The 18,603-nt window shown below is 45.5% G+C and overlaps 4 long non-coding RNA genes across 4 annotated transcripts; all 4 read left to right on the top strand.

Moving 5' to 3' along the window:
- Nucleotides 1-277: 277 nt before the first annotated feature.
- On the top strand, nucleotides 278-1,145 carry LOC138224704 (uncharacterized). The gene is made up of 2 exons (XR_011183130.1): nucleotides 278-392; nucleotides 478-1,145. It is a non-coding gene; the product is annotated as an uncharacterized lncRNA (long non-coding RNA).
- A 6,684-nt stretch (nucleotides 1,146-7,829) lies between these two features.
- LOC138224743 (uncharacterized) lies at nucleotides 7,830-9,763 on the top strand. The gene is made up of 3 exons (XR_011183164.1): nucleotides 7,830-8,710; nucleotides 9,152-9,255; nucleotides 9,569-9,763. It is a non-coding gene; the product is annotated as an uncharacterized lncRNA (long non-coding RNA).
- Nucleotides 9,764-10,720: 957 nt separating this feature from the next.
- Nucleotides 10,721-11,813, top strand: LOC138224856 (uncharacterized). The gene is made up of 2 exons (XR_011183315.1): nucleotides 10,721-10,818; nucleotides 11,714-11,813. It is a non-coding gene; the product is annotated as an uncharacterized lncRNA (long non-coding RNA).
- A 5,626-nt stretch (nucleotides 11,814-17,439) lies between these two features.
- Nucleotides 17,440-18,307, top strand: LOC138224802 (uncharacterized). The gene is made up of 2 exons (XR_011183243.1): nucleotides 17,440-17,554; nucleotides 17,640-18,307. It is a non-coding gene; the product is annotated as an uncharacterized lncRNA (long non-coding RNA).
- The last annotated feature ends 296 nt before the right edge of the window (nucleotides 18,308-18,603 follow it).

Below are 18,603 nucleotides of genomic sequence, written 5' to 3' on the forward strand. Positions count from 1 at the left end.
TCCTGCAGGAGTGAGGAGTCTCCGGTCTCCGGTCGCGTCCTGATCTGCATGTGGAGGTTAAAGGCTGAGAGACGGCGCACATGCTCTGCACATGTTCTCATGTGTCTGGTTTCCTGGAGTGCTGTCTGTGTGGAGTTTGCATGCTCTGCTCATGTTCTCAAGGGTTTCCTGCCGCTTCTGCAGTCCAGTGTTGGTGAGTCTGTCGGGTTGATTGTGTTGTGGTGTGAGTGTGCCCTAAAGGGGTTTTAATAGTATGGGGTTTGTGTGTTCACTTGTATGCAGACCACTGGAGAGACCGGTTGTTTTTTGCCAGGCAGACTAATGGCTGCATATTCAATTCCAGCTACTGAACCAGCAAGTGGGACAGTGTTTGAAAACCCTTTCAATGAAAGGTTTGTAGAACAGTGTTGCTATTGTTCTGTTTAATTCGAGGTCACCAAGCTTATAAATGGTCTCACAACGTTTGTCTCTTTTCAGGTTTCTCCGACCCGGAGAGTGAACAAAGAAGTGATAAGGGCCCATAACACCTAAGCTCGGCACTCTCACACTCTTCAGCCACACGAGCTTCCTCCTGGTAAAATACTGGGCAAGCCCCTTTCTGACAGGGACAGTGGAAAACCCCCTGAGGGAGATGGGCTGAGGGGAGGAATAAAACCATCTGAGCCGGAACGGAGCGCGCTCCCGATTCCCACTAGACCCGGGAGACGACACAGGCAGCACAAGGGAAGCTGCGGCGCTCGAGTTCACGGAGGCAAGGACCGATTGACGACCACGGGAGACAGTGGCATCGGAACAGAGGTACTGTACAGAGACTTTTAATACCTGAAGGCAAGGAGCGAGAAACCGGCCCGGCTAGCCGCTCCAAACTGAGGGGAATGGAATACAGTTCGCGGGAGGATTTCTAGTGGAACCTGAACGGAGTCTGGGGAAATGGGACCGGCCTCTCGTTCACTGGGGCCATCAAAGACTTTACAGGTACGAAGAAGAATCGTTCGAGTGGCCACTCTTCGGTACTTGACAGAAAAGACTGCCGTCCCTCTGGATTCATTATGACCCTTGGAAGGACCTTTTGTTGCTGCTGTTTTCGTTGTGTCTTTGGCTGATGGTGAAAGTGGATAGAAAATAAAAAGGTCACTTATACGATACACATGCTTGTCGCTGGTCTGTGTGGGCATTGGTGGATCTGGAAGATCAACAGAACCTGTTGCATTGCTAGGTGCCGTAGTCATATATGAGGCAGGAAATAATTGTTGTTTGAGGGGTCACCTCACTCTGACACGAACGTGTTGGGAAGACGCGCCAGTTCTGACGTTAGTGCGATGGGTCTGTAGGCATTAAGGCAGGTTCTTGTGTCCTTTTTTGGAACAGGAACAATAACAGAAGATTTGAAGCAGTCTGGCACTGTGCACTGGGACAATGATTGCTTAAAAACGTCTGTAAAGATTGGAGCGAGTTGGCCAGCACAGGGCTGTAGTGTGGCTGGAGATACACAGTCAGGTCCTGCTGCCTTTTTACAGTTTTGCTTTTTGAATAGCCTTAACACATCCTGTTCTTTGCTTCACAGGGCATTCTCAAGACTTGTTAACGGCGTCAAGTCTTCGTGAGAGATTGAGTGTGAGTGGGTGTGGCACTCCAGTTGAGTGGGGGACAATAGCTCATCCCCAGGATGTGAATTATTTGGAGGAGTTGCGAGACTGCCATGGACAAGGTCGTTGGAGATCCTTTGTGTTTCAGGCCTGCTGTAAAATGTGTTATCTGGTAGAGAGTGATCAAGATGTATCTGAGGGGATTTTCTTTTGTAATTGGTAACAGTTTGGAGACCTTTCCAGACAGATAAACAGTCTTTGTTAGCAAACAGTTGTTCCAGCTGTGGACAGGAGGGGAAACAAAAGGTAGAGAACACTATTTTTAGAGAAATGGTCCTAAAGGAACAAAGCATACTGTAGGATGCCACTAGCTTAAGTCTTAACAGCACTGCATAAGAGGAGACTCCAGTGTCTATTTGTTCCGAGGGATCCTCAGAAAGGTCAAAAGGTTGCAAACAGATAGGAGACTGGTTACATGCCTGAAGCTTAGCTAGAGGAACATAACAGTGCTGGAATTCTGAGAGGGGAGGTTATCAGAGCCTAATGTTATTGCGAAAAATGGCAACTAGGCATAGACGATCTGCTGAATAATAATAATAATAATAATAATTGCTTACACTTATATAGCGCTTTTCTGGACACTCCACTCAAAGCACTTTACAGGTAATGGGGACTCCCCTCCACCACCACCAATGTGCAGCATCCACCTGGATGATGCGACGGCAGCCATAGTGCGCCAGAACGCTCACCACACATCAGCTATCAGTGGGGAGGAGAGCAGAGTAATGTAGCCAATTCATAGAAGGGGATTATTAGGAGGCCATGATTGGTAAGGGCCAATTGGAAATTTGGCCAGGATGCCGGGGTTACACCCCTACTCTTTTCGAGAAGCACACCTACACCCCTACTCTTTTCGAGATTTTTAATGACCACAGAGAGTCAGGACCTCGGTTTTACATCTCATCCGAAGGACAGCGCCTGTTTACAGTATAGTGTCCCCATCACTATACTGGGGCATTAGGACCCACATGGACCACAGGGTGAGCACCCCCTGCTGGCCCCACTAACACCTCTTCCAGCAGCAACCTTAGTTTTTCCCAGGAGGTCTCCCATCCAGGTACTGACCAGGCTCACACCTGCTTAGCTTCAGTGGGTTGCCAGTTGTGAGTTGGAGGGTGATATGGCTGCTGACTGTCTGTCCTGTGAATTGTTAAGGGTTTCATGTATTTGTGTGTCCAAGTAGTCCGGACTGCTGTGCTATGTGTTGTTTGTCTTTTGAATTTTCTGTTTTACACCTATTGTATCCATAGTGGTATGGGCCAAATCCAATTTAAAGGGTGTTGTGAGCACTGGGGTTTGTTGGGAGTGGTGAGTTAGGAGTCTGGAAATGAGAGCAAGGTGCGAGTGGATATGATAAAAAGATTGTTCCTTTATTTTGTTTCTGATACCTGGTGAAGAGACGCAGTGAGTGTTTGAGTGGCCAGCTGCGTCAACTTCAATAAAACTGGCCTTTTGGTTTGTTTGAGTGCTGACTTGCTATGGTGTATTTTTTCTCTCTGTGAACAACAGGTCCTACGGCCAACACTACCCACACAGGAGGTGTGTGCGTGACAGCTCCTCAGCTGAAGCAGGAGTCCAAGTGTGCACAGATTTCTTGTTGGGGTTTGTTGTTTGAAGTTTCTGTTTGTATGTAGGAAGCAATTGTGCCATTGCGTGGTCCGAGTTATAGCACGGGACGAGAGCTCCCGAAGAGCGCCTGCCTCCTGCCCGATTCGACGTCTAAAATCATCACAGAACGAGAGGAGCCAACAGGAATGCAAGTCTCTTCTGGTGAGGAGCCTCCAACACAGCCCCCAGTACTGGGTGTGCAGAAAGAATCCTGTTCTACAGTTGTGGTGCGAAATGGCCTCCAGTCCTTGTCAAATGCTGGGTTTCTCTGGACTGCAGTCCCCTCCGCATTTGGATGATTGTGATTGGTGTTGCTGTAGCTGTGCTGTCCTGAGACTGACTGGTGTCAAGACCAGCTGTACTCTGGGATCAGCAGGGCCTAGTGGTGGTATGAATTGTGGCCTCTGTTTCTCAGGTGTAACAAGTGTTTGATTACTCTGTTCTGTATGTGTCACGGACGTCCAAAGGGACTTACCGTAGGGAGCAGGAGAGCGGAAAAAGACCCATATGCGTAGCGGCGAGACGGGAAAAAGGCCCGGGCTCATTAGTGCAAAGAGTTCAGGAATGCCGTATAGAAACCTATGCCCTCAGGGAGCGGACGTGGGGCGCCCTGGTGCTAGGCGGGTCTCAGGACATCCGAACAACAATGATGAGCGAGGACAGAGTGCAAGACCCGGAAATATATAGCCCAAGGGAAAGAGAGGGACAGGAAGGACAGCAGACCGGAAACTAGGGACAGGACAGAGAAGGAGCGCCCTCTGGCTGCAGAGGGCGTGACAGTATGTTTATCAATAGTGGGTACTGGCCTAATTCAGCCCTGCACTCGCTGTTAGCTGTTTTTCTCTGCGCAAGGCGGATGTTTCTACAGATTGATTAGAGTTTCTACAGAGTGTACTCCTGGTCTGTGAGGGGACCCCACACTTCACTGCCGTATAGGGCAATGGGTTGGATTACACTTTCAGATATTTGGAGCGAAATTCTTGTTGGTGGGTTGACATTGAAGAGCCTCCTTCTTATTGCGTAGAAAGCCCTGAGTGCCTTCTCCCTCAGTGCCTTTAGTGCCAGGTCAAAACTCCCAGAAGAGCTGATGGTGAGACCGAGATATGTGTAGCTGGATGTGTGCTCCAATGTGTTGTTGTTCAGTGTGAATTTGTACCTGTTTCCCTGAGGTCTGGCTTTCTCCTGGAAAACCATAACTCTGGTCTTGTCCAGATTGACTGGCAGTGCCCAGGTGTGACAGTCCTGCTCCAGCAATGCCAGGCTCTGCTGTTCTGGGTCCAGATGGGCTGGCAGTGCCCAGGTGTGAATGTGATGGGATGTGTGGCGGTTTGGTAGGAAGCCAGTCTGACTCTAATGCAGGACATTGTGCTCAGTAAGGAGGGCCGGTTATCAGATATTCAAGTTACGACAGAGTTCCTTCCCCAGGTTACTGTTCACACTGAAGCTCCGGTACCTGTTGGGGTCGAGTCTGTCTCCATTCTTACAGACGGGCGTGATCAGTCCTTGATTCCAGGCCTCAGGGAAACAGCCGGCCGTCAGGACGAGGTTGGGGAGTTTGAGCAGGCTTTGCTGCAGGTCTGAGCTGCAGTTGGATCAAGCGTTGTTGACTGTGTCTTGGCTACAGGCCTTTTGTGGTCTGAGAGTTGTCTGTTTGTGTATGTGCTTATCTTCTTTAGGGTGTGCATGTAGTGTCTAACCATCTCACAGTATCTGAGGCGCAGTTCAGAGTGGTGTGGTGTTGTTTTAGTTCTGGTAGTTCTCTTCAGTTGTTTCTGCACTCTGTATCAAACCATTTGATATTGTTTCTGAGTGTGTTTCATATGAATGTAGTCATTTTGATTTTAAGGCTAGTTTCTCAAAAACATGGTTTATAAATTTATGCCCGATTTGTTGGTTTGATTCAGAGCGTTTTGAAATGTAAGGGATCAAGTAATGGGTTTATTTGCTGCTGAAAAGAGAAGAAAGAAAAAAAAAAAGAAATGAGACAATTAGCTTGTAATGAGTTTATAACAACAGTAATTAGATTCCTGCAAGCACTCTTTTCATTGTCCAACAACTGAAAGCTTTTAGGTATAAAGGAAGGGTCCTCTAATATTTGATGTGTGAGCTTGTCGTTCTATTGGAGATGTTAGTGAGTCTGAGGATTCGTGTTAATATGACAATACTGCTACTACTATTAATAATACAGCATGGCAAGACTTCTTTCAGTCATTTCCCACCCCTCCACCTCAGTGAATCACACATGTTAAACTTCCATCTCGGGTTCCAGATCAGACATGAGCAATCCTATATTACAAATACTTAGCACCAGGCAATTTAACCAGACAATAATTTAAGCAATTATTCATTCAAGAGAAGCAGCAGGACGAGTAAAGTGCCCCTCTGATGGCCGGTCAGTGGAATTAAACTGGAAAATTTCTTAGAAATGATTATTCTTACAATGATGTACCAATGGCGCCGCTTGGTGGTCATTCAGCAAAATTTCACCGAAGGTTTTTTTTAATTAAAATACCGTTAGTAATGTTCGTATTAATTAGTTATTTTAATTTTAAAAATATTTAAGCATTTTCAACAGCAAAGAATACATTGCCTTGCAAACAAGAGTAATGAATGAATGTATTGTACATGGATACAAAATACAAAATAAATACAATAAACCAAAAATTAAAATGACGTTCAAAAGGCGCGAGTCGATGACGTCAGAAGGAAGTCGCCCACGGGGCGTATGGGTAATGTAGTTTCTGTAGTTCTCTGGCCCGCACTGCCCACGTGTTTCGGTGATTTGATTGAACATCAGAATTAATTATATTGTACCATTTCAGCGTGTTTGTCGTGTCATGGATTTCTATGACTGTCTTATGGGTTCTCTTGTGTGTCATGTTTATTTTAGTGGGTGGCAGTGCTGGGGCCCTGAACTGTAATCATTCGTGTTAAGTATTTGTTACTGTGACCCTCCTGGGGAGGAGGGGACCTTTGTAAGATTCCTGTCCTGGCAAGCAGCAGGTGAGAGTTTGCTGTCCGACTCAATTACACCTCCGCTACCTCATTTCACCTCTTTCACCAGCCTGTAAAGGGGGTTGTGATAGTATGGGGTCTTTCTCTTTAACAACCTCAAACCGCAGGAAAGAAATGCTTCATTTATAAGATTGAAATATAACCAGAAAGTATAAAAATAGCTATTTGTGTGTATCATGTCAGAAATATTTGTTTTTATTTTAAAAGAATTTAGAAGAGAAATATGATTAATAAGGCAGTAGAATCCATTTAAACTGTCATTTTCCTGTTTAGGTTGGAAAGTTTAATTTGATCAAGTCCACTTGAGTGCCTAAGCAACTGTTTGGGTAGTTTGGCTGGTGTGGTGGTGCTCTCCAAATACCTGATCCAAACGGACAGAGAGACAAAGTGAGAAAGAAAAGGTGTAAATAACAGACATATCATATATCATTTGCAGAATACAGTAATGTGCTGTTCAGCACAGTGACCTAGAGTGAAGATGGAAATCAGTCATTCTAGTGCTCTCAATGGTTTTCCATTACAAACGGACCAGGGCTTCCTGAGACACAGGCAGTTGGAGTTATATAGAGTTAGAGGTTGTTTTCACGGCACCAGCCGACTAAAGCAGAGACCTCCTTCCACTCCAGAATTTTTTTTTTTATTTGGGTGGGATCATCTGGAGTCTTGATTCCTTTCACGGAGTCAGCAGTAGATACACAGCTGTTAGCATAGGAGGAGTACAGAAGAGGTGACAGCAGTGCTGGGGACCCTCTGGCACAACCAGAGGTGTGAAATTGAAATTGTTTGGAAGGAATGGGAAGCTAAAGGCAGAGTCACAATCTCTGATTCATGTAATCAAAACAGTAAGTTCTTTCCTCGGGCAGCTTCGTTAGAACATTTTAAATAGATGTAAAAGTGTATTTACAGACTATATCAGCCCTTATCTTTATTTACCTGGTTTAATCTTTTTTTCAGAAGTGTAAATATATTATACTATGTACCCCTGATGGAATTATTGATGTGCTATAAATATACTCTTGTTTGTATTGTATCTATTTTTATTGCTACAATAAAAAGTTAAAAAGAACTGCACTTTCGAGAAATGTCCACTGGGCGGCGACAGAGATACACGAGTCTATGGCGGCGAGTCCAATAGCGCCTCCGTACAGATCCTCGTTGTGCAGAGATTGAAAATCAATACAGATGATAACTGTGACGTTTGTGACAGCAACTCTGAAAGATAACGTAAAGAAGGAAACTAATATTGACATTACTTTTAAAGAAGTTAAATAATACTACATTTTAAACCTATTGAAAGTAATATGAAAATATCGTTTGTATTTAAAAAAATATGATACTTCCACGATATAATAATTAACGAAATGCTGTGAGAGGAGACCCATGTTTAAACACTTTAAAACGGATGTAAATGCGTCTGTACAGACAATTTGAAACATGGACGGACCTCATCTGCTTTTGTTTACTATTAAACAAGATTCCTTGTTTAATCTTTTTCCATAACATGTACATGTATTATCGTATGTACCCCTGACTATACTCTGTGTTATATGTATTCTTGTTTTTATGGCATGTATTGTTGTTATATTTAAAAATAAAAAGACGCGACTCGATTACGTCAAAAGGAAGTCGCCACAGGGCTTGTGGGAAATGTAGTCTCCATAGTGCTCTGGACTGCGCTCCACACGTGTTCCGCAGATTTGATTGAGCATCAGAATTAATTATACAATGTCAGTGTATTTACCGTGTCGCGGATTTCTATGTTTGTCTTACAAGACGGACTCGGCAGGAGCTGTTTCTTGCTCTCCGGAGTGAAGCTGTTCTGGGAAGAGACGAGCAAATCTTTAGACTCTTTGTAAATGAGACATCATCATGACAGCTGTGCCGACCTGCTCTTTATTGACCTGTTGAACCTGTTTGTGTAAAGAGCAGGAGTCTTGTGTACCCCTGATTGTGTTATGTGTACTCTAGTGTGTTTGCAGCGCTCGTCCTGCCTGGTTTATCAACTCGACACAGAAACAAAACCCACTGCCGTCGTGTCTGTGGGTTTCTGAGCTCTCTTGTCTTGTTTGTCTCCTTTGTTTATTTTACTTTGTTAAATAAAGCGTGGTTGCCGGGGCAACGGAGCTGCAGTAGTTGTTGCCGGAGCGGGTCTGACCTCCAGCAGGTCAACAGGCGGCTTTTTTAATCTAATCTCCGAGAAAAACAGAAACTTAAGAAACTTGAGTCTAAAAAGCGCTGGCTGGAGTATTTTGTGGAAGAAACGGTGACTCGCAGGCTGTGGGACAGGACTATCAGGGACACATCAGCGCTGGACACCAGCCTCACACCGCTGGGCTCACTGCACCATGAGCGAGTCCGTCGGCGCCTCCTCCTGCTGGGGTGTGTTACTGCAGGAGTGAGGAGTCTCCGGTCTCCGGTCGCGTCATGATCTGCAAGTGGAGGTGAGAGACGGCGGCGCAGTGGGTGGCAGCGCTGGGAGCCTGGATTTAGTTCCTGTGGTGCTGTCTGTGTGGAGTTTGCATGCTCTGCCTGTGTTCTCATGGGTCCTGTTCATGGGGTGCTGTCTGTGTGGAGTCTGCATGCTCTGCCCCTGTTCTCATGGGTCTGGTTTCCTGGGGTGCTGTCTGTGTGGATACCTGGTGAAGAGACCCAGTGAGTGTTTGTGTGGCCAGCTGCGTCAACTTCAATAAAACTGGCCTTTTGGTTTGTTTGAGTGCTGACTTGCTATGGTGTATTTTTTCTCTCTGTGAACAACACGTCCTACGGCCAACACTACCCACACAGGAGGTGTGTGCGTGACAGCTCCTCAGCTGCAGCAGGAGTCCAAGTGTGCACAGATTTCTTGTTGGGTTTTGTTGTTTGAAGTTTCTGTTTGTATGTAGGAAGCAATTGTGCCATCGTGTGGTCCGAGTTATAGCACGCGACCAGAGCTCCCGAAGAGCGCCTGCCTCCTGCCCGATTCGACGTCTAAAATCATCACAGAACGGTGAGGAGCCTCTGACACAGCCCCCAGTACTGGGTGTGCAGAAATAATCCTATTGTACAGTTTTGGTGTGAAATGGCCTCCAGTTCTTGTAACATGATGGGTTTCTCTGGACTGCAGTCCCAGTGCACTCCGCTTTGGATTTGCAGTGGTGTTTTCTACAATGGAAAACCCTTTGTTTGTACAGAATGGAAATGGCAGTCTGCATGTTTTAATAATCTAATGTGATCATGTACTACAGCTTAAACACTGAGCCAGGTGACGTTTGATTCTAAAAGATTTCTCTATCATTTCAGCGGCGCCTTGTCTGCGGCAGCCCGGCAGCTCCTCCTCCCTTCCAGCTGAGACTCTTCCCTCTCCAGAGGTGGGTTAGTGCTCTCAGGTCATCTTCTCTCACACAGCTGTGGGGCAGAAACGCTACTTCCACTGGGCAGAGAGCAGACGGGCAGTGGGAAGGGCAGCCCTGTGTTTGGGGATCAGGGCTGTCCCTGCTGAGGGATGCTTTCAGAGCCAAAGCAACTGGCTGGGTTATGAACTTTATGGTGTGATCCAAATATGACATACAAAGACAGAGAATGAGAAAGAAATAGTATTGCATGTATCTGATCAAAACAGTCTCTTTCAGACAAAACAAATATTGAACAAAAACTTAGTTGCAACACACTGCACTACACTTTCTTCTAGGCTGACATTACTGATAGTTTGTGCTGTCTTCCTTTCAGTCTGCAGGGTGTGCATCTTTTTCCTCAGCTTCCTACACGAGGAATCAGTTTCTCCTGCCCTGGTTTCACTCCTTTATATCTCACAATCTTCTGCAGCTCCTGGAGGCTGACGACATGTTTGCTGTTTCTGAAAAATTGCTGACTGGCTCATCAGCACAATTGCTGATTCAAAATCCTTTACTCACATGTTGCCTTAGCCTCTGTATCACAGAGATGTCTTCTGGGTTGGGTAGATCGATAGTGTGCTTTTGCTCAGTTGCTCTGCTCAATGCGTGGTCTTTTAACTCCGGCTGGGTACGAGCACCTCACTCTCCACACGGCTTTCCAAGGCTCTGTCATCGTGTGTGAGGATGTTGTGTAGCTCGTGAAACAGTTCCCCCATTTGAGCCCTGGATTTACTGGGTACTTGAATACCTGAATCTTGCCGTCAGTCCTGATCACCTTGTTTTTGTTCTGCAAGGACAAGGCACCTCCCCAGCACTGAACACAAACTGATACTGGCGGGTTGATTGTGTTGTGGTGTGAGTTTGTGTCTGTGGGGGTGAGGTGTCCCCTGCAGCGCGAACAAACATGCAGACTCCACACAGACAGCAGCCCTGGAATCAAACCCAGGGCCCCGGTGCTATGAGGCAGCGATGCTAACCACTGTGCCGCAGTGTTGCCCCCTTTGAAAATGTCTGACTTCCGTTTAATTTGAGGTCACAAGCTTATAAATGGTCTCACAACGTTTGTCTCATCTCAGGTTTCTCTGACCAGGCCCAAGGACCTGTAGTCACTGACAGCTTCTGCAGTCTGACGGTTCATTTCAGTAGGCTGGAGGGATGGCGCAATTATCCTCAAATCAGTGAGTATTGTTTTGCTCTTGTAACATGAAACATCAAAGAGAAGTCAACAGACTATTCCGTGAAACTGTTCAGACTGGCCCGTGGTGATTTTCTGGGTCCTTTAGTAAGCTGTCCGGGACTGTGTCATCGACACACTTTGTGAGAAGCCAGTCTGTGTGTTTGCTCTTGTGATCATTCGTGAACGAATGTAAGAGAGTGTAAGAGAGGGAGAAGATTCGGCCCTGGAGTGATCCACTTTTCTATTTAACAACCTCAAACTGCAGGAGAGAAATGCTTCATTTCTAAGATGGAAATATAATCAGAAAGTATAATTAGCCATTTGTGTATATCATGTCAAAAAATGTTTTATATATAAAAAGAATTTAGTAGAGACATTTGCTTAATAAGGCAGTAGAATAAATCTTGTGATGCTGGTGTGATGGTGCTCTCCAACAAACTGATACAAATGGACAGAGAGACAAAGTGAGAAAGAAAATGTGTACATAACAGACATATATGCAGAATACAATACAGTGCTGTAAAGTACAGTACCCTAGAGTGAAGATGGAAATCATTCATTCTGGTGCAGAAGAAATGAATCTGCTCTCAATGGTTTTCCTGTACAATTGGAACACGTTGTGAATTCTACATAATTCACAGAAAACAAAATAAACAACTCATTCACTCCCCTGCTGTCCGTGACCCAGAGCTCAGTAATCATTTCACTACTGAAGATCATGCAGTTTTTAATGCTTTTCATTTGAACATCCTACTTGTTAATATTTCCTCTTAGATGAGAATATTCTCTTCGGCGTGTCTTTACAACTCTTCTCTTATTGCTCCTCTTGTCAGTAATCCGGTGTGAAAGCTGTCTCTGTCGGAATCAATGTCTTACCTCTCCGTCTTGTGTTTCAGGTCTCCTCTGGCTGCTGACCCTGCCGTCAGGACAGAACACATCCCGCACTGACCACACTGCTGGGTTTACTGTACGTGACAATAAAGAGCTTGAGCAACACATCTAATGTGATCTCTGCACGCTTCCCGAGGAGGGTCCAGCAACGTTCTATATAGTGCACATCACCATCGGGATGAAAAACAAAAATCCCCAGTGGGAGTCCAGTCTTTCCCTGCTACGCAAATTGCTTTTCGTTAGGTGAGGTCGCAAGTTCTTAGTGGAGAATGTTGTACAGTTTCTTAATGCAATAGGGCGAGTAAGACTGAAGTTCCCCCCGTGTTGGCCGATCAGTGGAACGAAACTGAAAAAAGCTCCTTGAAACTGTGATTCATACACTTATACACTGGCTCAGCATGGTGCTCACCTGCTGTCCTTGGGTGTCTGCTGAAATTTGATTTTTTTTCAGGAGCACTGTGACCCAGAGCTCAATAATCATTTCAGCTACTGAAGATCATTCAGTTTTTAATGCTTTTCATTTGAACATCCTACTTGTTAGTATTTCCTCTTAGGTGAGAATACTCTGGTACTTTTCTGGGTCTTAGTTGAGTGAGCTTTATTAGAATAATTGAACAATACTTTCACCTCCACATAACACTCATAGATTTTTCAAGGGTTAAATATGGGAGCCACGTTTCTTATATGTTTCCTTTTGTAAGTTGATTCACAAAGCTTTCACCGCCTCCACTCCAGTGAATCACTTTGTTTAGCAAGTGATCAGGTGGAACAGTTTAATTTCTTCCTGCAAATAATGCCTTTTCCTTTTTCATCCCATTCAAGTCTCCGTCCTAGTTAGTCATTGTGATGTAGAACGGCAGTGGTCCAGTTGAAAGGTTCAAGGTTTCACTGTGTTTTAGAGTGCAGATAAAGAAGATAATAGGAGAGGAAACTGGAAAAGCCGTGACTCTGTCATTCCATTCAATTAAATTTATTTTCATATAGCACCTTTCACAACAAGGTTGCCCCAAGGCGCTTAACAATGCAGGTAAATATACATTTTGTGAATACAGAACTGAAGACAATGGAGGAAAGGAACCAAAGACTCAGTAAGGAGAATAAAATCCTCTAGGGGTCCAAGGTCAACTGGCTGCCCAACCCCTTTGGGCATGCTAACATTATATCATTAAAAAAAAAGAAAGAAATGAATGCGGGTATTAATCCATCCATCCATCACGTTATCTGTATGTCAGTACCCCATGCAGGTCTCTGCAGACAAGCAGAATCCTCCTAAACGACAGCTGTATCCATGATGCCCCTCTTGGATCCATGGCACTGATGCAGCATTCAACTCACATGGTGCCCAGCCCATGACAGACAGTATTTCTCCTCTGCAGTATCCCTGCGAGGCAGGACAGGTGCCTGACCTCTGAGAGCCTTGTAAGTAAGTAGAAGGAGTTTGAAGTCCGCCCTGTACCCGAGAGGAAGCCAATGAAGAGAGAGAAGTATGGGGGTTATGTGGTCATTCTTTCTGCTCCAAGTAACAATTCTAGCTGCTGCATTCTGTAAGTATTCAAACTCTTTGCTGTGACAAATCTAACGTACTTTAGGCAGACAAAACGACCTTAAAAAGCCACATGATTTTTAAGTAGTCTGTCTGTGTGTAGTAACAGTGGTTCACATTATTTCAGAACGTATACTCCCGTCTCTGTAACTTTCCTCAGTCAGCTATTGAACATTCTGTATTTACACCACGAATGCACTACTTTGTCTCGCGCGCGGTCACACTGGCCGTCCACAGGCACGGGCAGGAGCAGGGAACACGAGGCCGCTCTGTAGTGCCCCTGTGGCTCTCCAGCAGAGGGGAGCACTTTGCTCAACAGCCCTGAGCCAAAGGACCCAGTGATAAAGCTGAAAATCTGGCAAGTCCCCCAGTCTCCCTGGGGCGCTGAAGAGGATTTCATCTGATGCTGAGGTTCCTGTAACTCAACACAAAATTGAACACGGCGAGTTATGAGTTTGTGAAGAAGTGACAGCGGAACAATGTCAAACAGGAAGTTAACCTACAGGAAAGAATGAATTGAATCTCTGATATTCAAGCATGCAGTGTGACGTCCACTGTCTATTCAAATCTACTCTGCAAGTCTTACAATTCTTTTTCATACACCGTCTCCTGGTTATTGTTTTGTGAGTGATTGAACTGTTTCTCAGTAGAAATAAGACCGATAACTCACTGCTTCAGGATGCACACTATCGTCGATGAAACCTGTGGTGTAAGCAAGCGAAAAGAGACAGATCCTTCTAAAACACAGAGGCCATCGGGAGGGCAGAAACACTCTGCAACAGGTAGGAGCTGTGGAGCCGTGATTCCCCCGAGCCAGAGCCCTCGTCCTCCCTCGACAGCGAACTGAGCTCCAGCGACTGGAGCAGCTACCTGCCGTCGTGGGACCTCCTGCAGATTGGGAACGGGTAAGGCAATTCGACACGAGCCCACTCCTCTTCCCACTGCTTACACCCCTATAACAAATAGTTTCAGGGTATTCAAGTACAGGATAAAGAGATGACAGGTGTTCCCAATTGGCTGAGGATACAACTCTCTCTCTCTGAGAAAGCACACAGAGGTGGACAAAGCAATTAAATGCGTTTACAAGTCATTTCCTCTGTTTCTGGTCTTTCTTTACATATCAGAAAAGTGAACTGGTGGCTGTTGGAAAGTGTCTGCTCCGTACGTAATATACATGTAAAAGATGTGATTAAATATCTTGGTATTAAGATTTTCAAAAAGGTGATTTTGTGATTTGATGTTCTCTACCTTAGTAAAATAAAAAAAAAACTTTATTCATGGTTGCTATTTGTCAAACACGGGCAGAAGGAGGCCTAAATGCTACAGGGTTTAGAGCATCTAATACCGATACCGACAGTATTATTTACAAAATTAAGCAAAGTAGGTGATGTATGTTTCCCTAATTTAATCATTCAGGAACTAGGTATTGATGCTTTTAAGAAACTAACAGTAGCCCATCAGAACCTATGGAAGAATTTACAACCTTTATTAGACTACAAGGAAAACAATGTAGTTATACGTGTACTAATAAATACTTCAGATCCCTCTCGCAATCTCACAATATCTTGTCAAACTATTTTGGAGCACCTCTTTGGGGAAAGTGAGTGGAATCAAACATGACTATTGTCAAACAGATTTTGTATGAATAATAAGGTTAAGGCGTCAGTACAAAATTGTACATTGAATCGACCCGGTAAAGATACACAGTGTGCATAGATTTAAAAGTAATATAGATGATAATTGTCTATCTCAAAGCAGCCCAGAAACCTTACGTTTGTTTTTGTTTTGTTCTGTTGTTAAAACACTCTGAACAGATCGGCAAAATGGTGTAAAGAAGGCTTCTAATTCTGACATTTCCTGTAGACAAATTGACGTTATTTTACTGCTCAATACTGCTGAACCGAATCTAAAATATAATGTATCATTGGCTTAATCATTATACTCGCTCGTTATTAGATGTAGAAATAGCCTAAAGATGAGAAATAATCGAAAATTGAATAATTAGACCGTATGTCGTAGTAGCAGATTGTACTTCTCGCCTACTTGATGTGGTCGAGCAACTCCACAATCGCCATACAATCCGTCCGTTCTCATGCTCTGACTTTCAGGTTGGGCAGTGGACTGGATTCCAGGGCAAACTCGTTCTTGTTTGATTATCCGTGTGAAATCTCGCCCAATATAACAGGTAAGCTCATGCACTGAAATGATGCGCTTCCAAATTAAAGCGACACGCATTTGAATAATTCAAAATACACACGAGGGAACGTCTCCAAACCATGTCTAAGTATCACAACATGAAAGCTGTGCGTACCTTCTCTTTATTTGACTGTATAATGTACTCCGGTGATCTGTAACGTAGTCTTGCGTGCATCGTAAAGGATCCGGACTTCCGGCTACGGAAAACCCGGAGTGGATCAGCCATTGCACCGGACCCGGACTTCCGGCTACGAAAAACCCGGAGTGGATCGGCCTTTCCACCGGACCCGGACTTCCGGCTACGAAAAACCCGGAGTGGATCGGCCGTTCCACTGGATCCGGACTGCCGGCTACGGAAAACCCGGAGTGGATCGGCCTTCCACTGGATCCGGACTGCCGGCTACGGAAAACCCGGAGTGGATCGGCCTCCCACTGGATCCGGACTGCCGGCTACGGAAAACCCGGAGTGGATCGGCCTTCCACTGGATCCGGACTGCCGGCTACGGAAAACCCGGAGTGGATCGGCCTCCCACTGGATCCGGACTGCCGGCTACGGAAAACCCGGAGTGGATCGGCCTTCCACTGGATCCGGACTGTGAGCAGCTTTTGTCCAATCGGCGCTGAGATTTCAGCAGGAGGCGGGAGACAGGCTCTTGTCCAGTCACACAGCTTCAGTCCCGGGACTTTTCCGAATTCCGGCGGGCGGTGACACTTCCGAGAAATGTCCACTGGGTGGCGACAGAGATACACGGAGCTGAGTCTCAAAGCGCTATCGGAAAGACTTGAAATCGGAAAGAAATACATTTGTTACGTTTTAATCCCATTGAAAAGGAAGATGAAAATATCGTTTGTATTTTAAAACATTATTATACTTGCGCAACATAATTATTAAGGGAATGGTGTGAGAGGAGACCGTGTTTGAACAGTTTAAGACGGATGTAAAGACATTTTATTTCAGAATGTCTTTCTGAAATGTGTCTGTTTCTGTGTTGTAAGAACGTTGAAGCATGGACGGGCCTTATCTGCATTTACCTTGTTGAATCTTTTTTTCCATAAAATGTACATGTATTATTGCATGTACCCTGACAATACGACTGCTACGTTACGTTTTCTTGTAGTTTTTGGTCTCATAAAAAATACAAAAGTATGAGTCGATGACGTCAAAATGGTGTCGCCCACAGGGCTTATGGGTAATGTAGTCTCTGTAGTTCACTGGGCTTCCCTGCCCATGTGTTTCGCTGATTTCATTGAACATTAGAATGAATTATATTAATACAATTTCAGCGTATTTATCGTGTCTTGTATTTCTTTGTCTCTCTTATGTGTTCCCTTGTGTGTATGTTTTCTTGTATTTCACTTGTCTGCGGCGCTGGTTAATCGACTTGGCACATAAAGCAAACCCACCGTCCTCGTGTTTCTTAGCTCCCGTCTTGTTTGCAAACTTTTCTCCTGTGTTTATTTTACTTTGTCAATAAAACGTGGTTGCCGGGGAAACGGTGCTGCAGAAGTTGTTGCGAGCTGACCTCTAGGAGGTAAACAGTCGGCTTTTGTAATCTAATCAGCGAGCAAAGCAGAAACGTTAGTCTAAAAAGCGCTGGCTGAGTATTTTGTGGACATTATGCAGAAGAAAAGGAAGAAACGGTGAGTCGCAGGCTGTGTGACAGGACTGTCGGGGAAATGTAAGCGCTGGGCTGAGCGAGTCCGTCGGCGCCTCCTCCTGCAGGAGTGAGGAGTCTCCGGTCTCCGGTCGCGTCCTGATCTGCATGTGGAGGTGAAAGGCTGAGAGACGGCGCACATGCTCTGCACATGTTCTCATGTGTCTGGTTTCCTGGAGTGCTGTCTGTGTGGAGTTTGCATGCTCTGCTCATGTTCTCAAGGGTTTCCTGCCGCTTCTGCAGTCCAGTGTTGGTGAGTCTGTCGGGTTGATTGTGTTGTGGTGTGAGTGTGCCCTAAAGGGGTTTTAATAGTATGGGGTTTGTGTGTTCACTTGTATGCAGACCACTGGAGAGACCGGTTGTTTTTTGCCAGGCAGACTAATGGCTGCATATTCAATTCCAGCTACTGAACCAGCAAGTGGGACAGTGTTTGAAAACCCTTTCAATGAAAGGTTTGTAGAACAGTGTTGCTATTGTTCTGTTTAATTCGAGGTCACCAAGCTTATAAATGGTCTCACAACGTTTGTCTCTTTTCAGGTTTCTCCGACCCGGAGAGTGAACAAAGAAGTGATAAGGGCCCATAACACCTAAGCTCGGCACTCTCACACTCTTCAGCCACACGAGCTTCCTCCTGGTAAAATACTGGGCAAGCCCCTTTCTGACAGGGACAGTGGAAAACCCCCTGAGGGAGATGGGCTGAGGGGAGGAATAAAACCATCTGAGCCGGAACGGAGCGCGCTCCCGATTCCCACTAGACCCGGGAGACGACACAGGCAGCACAAGGGAAGCTGCGGCGCTCGAGTTCACGGAGGCAAGGACCGATTGACGACCACGGGAGACAGTGGCATCGGAACAGAGGTACTGTACAGAGACTTTTAATACCTGAAGGCAAGGAGCGAGAAACCGGCCCCGCTAGCCGCTCCAAACTGAGGGGAATGGAATACAGTTCGCGGGAGGATTTCTAGTGGAACCTGAACGGAGTCTGGGGAAATGGGACCGGCCTCTCGTTCACTGGGGCCATCAAAGACTTTACAGGTACGAAGAAGAATCGTTCGAGTGGCCACTCTTCGGTACTTGACAGAAAAGACTGCCGTCCCTCTGGATTCATTATGACCCTTGGAAGGACCTTTTGTTGCTGCTGTTTTCGTTGTGTCTTTGGCTGATGGTGAAAGTGGATAGAAAATAAAAAGGTCACTTATACGATACACATGCTTGTCGCTGGTCTGTGTGGGCATTGGTGGATCTGGAAGATCAACAGAACCTGTTGCATTGCTAGGTGCCGTAGTCATATATGAGGCAGGAAATAATTCTTGTTTGAGGGGTCACCTCACTGTGACACGAACGTGTTGGGAAGACGCGCCAGTTCTGACGTTAGTGCGACGGGTCTGTAGGCATTAAGGCAGGTTCTTGTGTCCTTTTTTGGAACAGGAACAATAACAGAAGATTTGAAGCAGTCTGGCACTGTGCACTGGGACAATGATTGCTTAAAAACGTCTGTAAA

Source organism: Lepisosteus oculatus, chromosome 23 (genome assembly GCF_040954835.1).
Source record: "Lepisosteus oculatus isolate fLepOcu1 chromosome 23, fLepOcu1.hap2, whole genome shotgun sequence".
Lineage (NCBI taxonomy): Eukaryota > Metazoa > Chordata > Actinopteri > Semionotiformes > Lepisosteidae > Lepisosteus > Lepisosteus oculatus.